Below are 7,516 nucleotides of genomic sequence, written 5' to 3'. Positions count from 1 at the left end.
AATAAAGTCAATGTTTTGGAATGGCCAAGTCAAGGTCCTGACCTCAATCCAATAGAAATGCTGTGGAAGGACCTGAAGCAAGCAGCTCATGTGAGGAAACCCACCCACACCCTAGAGATGAAACTGTACTGTAATGAGGGATGGGCTAAAATTCCTCCAAGCTGACGTGCAGGACTGATCAACAGTTACCGGAAACGTTTGTTTGCAGTTGTTGCTGCACACCGAAGTCACACCAGATACTGAAAGCAAATATAAATTTCTTTTAAAAATATGAAAAAGTATAATTGTTTTAAAATTATGAGGGTTAGAGTACAACACAATGTTCAGGCAAATTGGGCCGGCTGTTCAGTTAACATGGACCAATATAAAAAGATAACAGGTAATTTCGACTGAAACCATTTTAATTTTAACAGTAAATTGATAATATTGTGTTCAGTGTGCCATAGCAGCAACACCGTAAATATATTTAATTTAATAGAAAGCACATCTTCTCCACAGCTCTCGTGGTACAATGAGTTGCACTGACAGCAGCACACCCTAAATGTTCCCGCTGCATTGAATGCTGAAGGACTGTCACGGTCTCTCCTTTCTCCCCAGCAGTAACCTCTACACAGGGTTTACCCACCTCCCCAACCACACGAGTAGAGTAAAACTGATCTTGTAGGCCAAATACATCACAATTCCACAGATGTGATGGAACATCTCTGATTGCAAGTTCCTCCAGCAGGTCTTCATACTGTGGAAACCACTTTCCTAACACACTACATTGCTGTATGGTTCAAGCTGCTTGGTTTGTTTCCTGCTCTCCAGGTCCTCCCTCAGTAGAGTAGAGGTTGATGGTAAACTAACTGGTTTCTCTTCCATTATTATTTGTAGTTCCTTAGTTAAATCTGTGACCATAGGCACTTCTACTGTTTGTTCTGCATGTTGTTTTAAGTTCCTTTCTCCCCTTTTTCCTTTAGGGCCAGCCTGTGTTGGGGTTAATGAAAGTCTGGCTTTCCCCTCTCTACCGAACCCCTTATTTTCCCTTACGGTCCCCGCACAGGAACCCATAACAGGTTGCGTACTCGGTTTAAGAGGTGGAAACGATTCAGGGTCATTGAAGGATTCAGCCAATGGGGTGAGTGACTTTTTTGGCATTTCTGTTAACATTGATTTCAGGGTCTGTGCTGAACTCGCTGTGAATTTCTTTCTATATCTTGTTTTGCTCCAGGTTACTGCGCTGTTGAAAACCTGAATGTCCAATTCCCTTATTTCAGACAAAATGGTTGCTATTACTTCATCGTAGTGTTCTTTTAAGATCTCTATATTATTGTCCATCCACTGTGCTGTGTTTTGTTTGACCTTTTCCAGTGTTGACTGGTTTGGAGAAGGTTTAATGAAAGATGTGAATTTTGTGACCTGTCTGAACACACTTGGTGGATAAGGATTAGCCGGTGTTGTGGCCGCCAGAATTTCTGAATGATGTAGAGCCTGTAAAAATTTGAAATATTTTGTCAGTGTTAAATCTACAGCAGTTTTTGATTTGAGACACCTTGAATTTGGTTTTCACTTACATTTGCAGGTTCCCTTATTGGTCCAGAGTCAGCGAAGACTTCAAATCTGTTGTGCAATACTACAGACATATTGTAAAAGTAAGTTCACTTTAAAAAGGAAGAAAGATGGAACAGCCTGTGCAAAGGGGAAGAATGAATAGGGGCAGAAAATCCTTTAAGATGAAATAGAATTCAGAAAGGAGAAACAGTCAAGGAAATTATTCAATCAACACAACACCAAATCAGAAACAAAACACATACCTGTGTACGTATAGGGAAAAATGTAGAAGTGATGCCATCTGGTGGATGAATTAAGGAATCATTCCTTTGATGGACATCTTGGAACATGTGCATAAAATACGCCTTGTCTTTCTTCACAGGACTGCAATTTTGAGGTCTGGGTGAGCTACTGGCATAAAATGGAGGAAGAACATCCCAACAGGAGAACAGGAAAACTTTCTTTGCAAAGTTGTATATATCCTTTTCTCTTCTTTGTTTTCAGTGTGCACACTCTTTGTAGACTTTACGTAGAAAAGGATTGTACTTACTCCTTTCAGGGTTTGGTCATCGTTGTTGTTTGAGGTTTAGTAGAGCTCCTTTCCTCTCTGGATCTCATTAAAAAAATTCATTTATTTATTTTATTAAACATATTCCAGGGCTCCAGGCAAAAAACAAAATCTTGGAGCCATTGGTTCCTAAACCCCAAATATTTATGTGCCAAATCAAATTTTCAGGAGCCAAAATAGTGATGTCATATGACATATGATGATATCATTGTTAAATGGCTACCTCACACTGCCTTTTCTTTCCCTTCTGTACTGTCTGCCTTTGTTTACTCTGCCTCCCATAGTTTACACAATGTATTCTTTACATACACAATATGTGCAATGTTCAGTACGTCATATAATAATAATAATAATAATAATAATAATAATAATGAGTCTTTATTGATCACATATGCATTACAACACAGTGAAATTCTTTTCTTTGCATATCCCAGGTTGTTAGGAAGTTGGGGTCAGAGAACAGGGTCAGCCATGATACAGCGCCCTGGAGTAGAGAGGGTTAAGGGCCTTGCTCAAGGGCCCAACAGTGGCAGTGATGCCCCCATCTTGAATCATATTACCATAAATACTTAAATGTGCAGTCATTTGTTTCTTTTTTTCACTTTTTTATTCATTTCCTGCTTATTCAGGCTCAGAGTCATGTAGACTGCATTGAATTTTATTTTCAATTACCTCATCTCTTTTTCAGTGACTTTATCACTAGCACGTTGCACTGCTTTCACGATTGGGGTGGCACGAGGGGCAGACCTAGCAATGACACAATCCCTGGCGGTCTCATGTTTTGTACCTGTCTCCATGCTTCTTTACGGTTTCTTTTTTAAAATGACTCGAACTGGTAATGAACTCTGTTTTACCAGCAATATCTTGTCCTGCTTTAGCACAAAAGGTGCAGTACATTTTCCCTTTGTCATAACGTAACCAGGCAAACTCTTGTAGCCAAGCTGATTTAAACTGTCTTGTCGGGATGAGAGCTGCAGAGACTGGAGAAGACTCAACTCGCTGCGCTTGGCTGTCATCATCTGTAAAAGATTGCACACCGATTGAAACGGGCTGGGATGACTCAAATGTCACTTGAGAACTTTCACTGGTCGAGTTGGTCTCAACATCGTCGGCATCTGATGTAGAGGAGGCAGGGTTTGGACAGGCAGGGGATGAGGAAAAAGTCTGATATTTTTCTTGTCAGCTGACTAACGTTAGTTAACTACGCAGTTAGCTAGCCTACATATAACGGATAAATTCACATTCTAACAAACTAAACCACATCAAACTAAATTAAACACCTTTAATAAAAAGGCTCAGGCAGGGTTAGGTTAGGGGATGACTCAACCCAACACTCATTGGTGTGGGAGGTGGCACAGGCACAAAACCTTGTCCTTCATTCTGTATATATTTCTCTATATGTATTTAACATTCTATGAGAAAATATCAGTTGTATAAAAAAATGGAAAAGAAATTATATAATTTTTTTAATCTATATATTGTGTTAAAAACGAATTCTGCCACTTTAAAAAAAAAAAAGAATTTTCATGAATCTCATGAAAATGAATCACATGTAAATGAATCAACGTAAATGAATCACATGGAAATGAACCATATGAAAATGAATAAATAAATTAAAGACTTTAAAAGAAAATCTGTCTAAATGTAAGACGTTTTAGGTGAGGTTAACTATTGGGGGTTGGAGGATCAGTTTAGAGAACATATTTGTTTCTGATGGTTAAGTTCAGGGTTAGGGTTGGCCCCTAAGTTTCAATATTGGAAAAAGGAGTTTTTATTGGTTAAAAATTAGGCACTTGAGTCTCACAACAGCCCATTTGTCGCGCCCATGCCAGATTTCTTGTTGTCCGGCGGAATGACCCGGTCACCTTCTTACCACAAATGGGTTTACCACCTTGCTAGCCTGGGGGCAGTGTGGCCGAGTGGTCCAAGGATTTAGGCTCCAGTCTCTTCGGGGGCTTGGGTTCAAATCCCACCGCTGCCAGGGTAGTTAGCTTATGGTGGGTGATGCCTCGTCTCCGAAGGCTTTACGCAGGTTTCTTTTCCCACGCTTTCATGCTATACACCATGTAGCATGCTGCCTCATGAACGTCCCAATTCATGCCCCCCTTTTCCACAGTCGTTGTGTATATCCAGGTAAGGATAAAAGTTACATTTCCATCCATCCATCTTCTATGGATCCTACGTAATCCTACTCAGGGTCACGGGTAAAAGTTACATTTTCCAAAGAAATTTAACTCGCTGAGATGGGCAGTCCATAGGTAGTCGGTACCTAGCCGCCCAAGGATTGGACTGCATTGCGACGGCTCGACTATGGAATTGTCCCGTTCCGTGAGACCTTTGGGCCGTCTCGCCGCATCGTCACCCTTCAGTTTATATGACGGCACAGCTCATACCTCAAGACTTGAATCAAATCTATTTGAGAAGCAGTCATCTAGTCAGCGAACATGAAACCCTCATTCCCATAGTTTTCGTTAAACGGGGTGGGCCTTGGACGAGGTGGCCGAGAGATTAAGGCGATGGACTGCTAATCTGTTGTGCTCTGCACGCGTGGGTTCGAATCCCATCCTCGTCACAGAAACTTGTCACTTTGCCTCCTCTTTCCAGCAATGTCTGGATTTGTTGCAGTCTGTCTCACGCCTACAAACGGGAAGCTTTGTACAGGCCCCTGAGCTAGCACTAGAGAGGGTGGAGAAATGTGAAAAGCTAGCACTGTGGCTACGTGTTTCACAACTGTGAGCTGTATTTCAATGCTTTTTGGCCACAGCTGCTGTAAGGCTCTTGCGTCTCTGGAGGTCCGTCAACGCAGAACGCATTCCGCAGTCCAGACGACAGGGGCAAAGAACGTGCACCGAAACCTCTTTTTTGCTCCACACACCGGGATGTAATTTCATACGCGTGAGCTATGTCAGCAAGAGGTTAAGGTGATGAACTGCCAATCCGCTGTGCACAGCCCATGTGGGTTTGGACCCTATTTTTCTTGTAAAGACCTTGCTTAAGCGCATTCTGTTAAGGAAGCGTGCATGGTGCAGACACTGTTGGCGTCTGCATGAGCAGTTAGTCTGAAGGGGAAATTAGGGTCAGGTGTTTTCAATCAACGGGATGACAATCAGGTGTGAGTGAGCACCCTGTCTTATTTGAAGAAGTGCTTGGACTCCACCAATCCACAGTCAGACAGATTGTGTAGAAATGAAGGAAAATCAATCAATCAGTCAGTCAGTCAGATGTTTGCTTATACTATTTAAATAGGCCCCATTTGGTGGCATCTGTTGCTTACAGCCATACTACTCTGACAAAGCCTGATCTCAGAAGCAAAGCAAAGTTGGGCCTGGTTAGTACTTGGTTGGGAGACTGAATGGGACTTCTAGGTGTTGTATGCTTTTCATTTAGATAAGTGTTTTAAGCACTTTACTTTCTCCTGACATTGAAGAATATTCATTACTACACCAAAGCAGCCTCCAATTCCTACAGTTTTCTCCCATACATGATAGATTAACTCTAGTGCTACCTAGAACAACCTCCTGGAACTGGTCAACTTTATTAAAATCCGGTGGAATTGGGCCATTTTCATGTTGTTTTTTCAAGACAATTTTCATATCCAAATGTTCAGCAGTTACCATGAAACAGTCCATTTCTGAAAGTCGCCGTATAACCTGTTATAGGAGATGGTGTGGAGTTCTCAAAAATTTATTTATCCCACAAAGTTTTCGAACAGAAACCCAGACAAGAAGTCAAGGCTTCCATGTTTTTTGACATCCTCAGAAAGATGGCTTAGCCCATGTACATTGTAGCTAACAAATTCAGGACCATACAACTCACTAAAATGCTTTACAAATGACACTAGCAAACTGTGAGCAAAGTCATTAAGAATTATACAAAGAGTGGATTGGAGAGTATAAAGATAGCAACAGATAACATAAAATTGCTGTACATTGGTTCTGACAGCACATCAAGAAGAACCACTGGACTTGTGTATAACAGAAACTGTCGCAATTTTGTTGCTATCCACCTCAGTCTTTCTGAGAATTGCCTGGGTTTCCTAGCAAAGTCCTCAGGAATATAACGTCTCAAGCTAACAAGTGTGTCTGAGATTATAACACTTTGGCGAGCAGACAAATGACAACATAAAGGCCCTGAAGCAAGCCATAAGTCCAGCAGTTTTCACATAACACCAAGACAAATAAGGTGCATGTAATCATGTGGAAAGCATGATACCATGCCGATTCCTGCAGCTTTTAAAAGAGATGTTTCAGTATGATGGTCTTCATCAGACATGTTGATAAAAGACATGTTGATTCATCAGTCCTACGTGGGCTGCTGATCTCAGGAAAGGTCATTCTATGGTTGATGTACACACCAGACTGGATGCACATGTCACAACCTGAATAACCGGTATGTGATTTAATTCCCTTTATAAAAGCTCTAGCTGGAGCATCACACAGGATAGATGCGACTTTTAGGAAAAATTGCTTCCCATTTATGGCAAATCCCTTGCTTAACCCTTGCAGTTCACTGACTAGATCTTTCAAATTCATCAGTTTGTGATGTTGGCTTTGATTTACTACAGAACAGAGCAATGACAACTGGTTTCTTAGTATAACCCTGCAGTAACCCTATAATGGGCCAAAACTACAAAGACAAACTTTTAAACAGTGGTAAGCCATCCATGTTCAGTTGATGTTCGGATTCATACTTCTCTAGTACAATAGACCAGATTCTTTCCATGGTTTTGGACAAAGCTTTAAGAATACCAAAATAATGATATGTGCCACCAGCAACATTTTGGATATTAGATGAAGTTAGCTCATCTTGCACTGCAGCACCAAGATATTTTTCTCCTAAATGACTTCCAAATGAGGTGAGCATTACATTGACTTTTTTACTGCTCTTTTTCTAACAGTCCGTCTATCCATAATTTTGTAATGACCTGTCTGGTGCTGGTTCTAGTGTTGACTGCCGCACATTTAAAATCTGTATACCCATGTTTATACTGTTTCTGTAAAGCTGCTTTGAGACAATGTCTATTGTAAAAAACGCTATACAAATAAAATGGAACTGAATTGAAGTAACAGCGTGGTTTTGTACAACCATGAATATAAGTCTGTCTCCTTTTCCCTTTCCTTATCGACAGTAGGAAATGCAACATACACATACAAATATAATATTTGTACACATGCAAGACCATATAAGGCTGCTTCAGTAAAAAAAAGGGGGGGTCAATTAAAATGAAATATGCAATTACCCATTATATTCTTGGTTTTAACTAGAGATGCACCGATGTATCGGCCGATACCGAAAGGCTATTTTCATCTATCGATAATTTAAAAACATCTGATAATCTGACAGCACAAAAACTCTAGAAATTACTCAGAAAGTATTGCCGTTTATGGCGCTTGATGATCAACCATGCTCTGTAGT

At 40.7% G+C, this 7,516-nt stretch overlaps 1 non-coding gene across 1 annotated transcript; it reads left to right on the top strand.

The window, feature by feature from the left end:
• Positions 1 to 4,591: 4,591 nt before the first annotated feature.
• On the top strand, positions 4,592 to 4,673 carry trnas-gcu (transfer RNA serine (anticodon GCU)). Its single transcript has one exon. It is a non-coding gene; the product is annotated as a tRNA-Ser (tRNA).
• The last annotated feature ends 2,843 nt before the right edge of the window (positions 4,674 to 7,516 follow it).

The sequence above is a fragment of the Ictalurus punctatus genome, unplaced genomic scaffold, assembly GCF_001660625.3.
Source record: "Ictalurus punctatus breed USDA103 unplaced genomic scaffold, Coco_2.0 Super-Scaffold_100, whole genome shotgun sequence".
Taxonomy (NCBI): Eukaryota; Metazoa; Chordata; class Actinopteri; order Siluriformes; family Ictaluridae; genus Ictalurus; species Ictalurus punctatus.
Note: the sequence above shows the minus strand (reverse complement) of the source record. Positions and strands in the feature narration are given on the sequence as shown.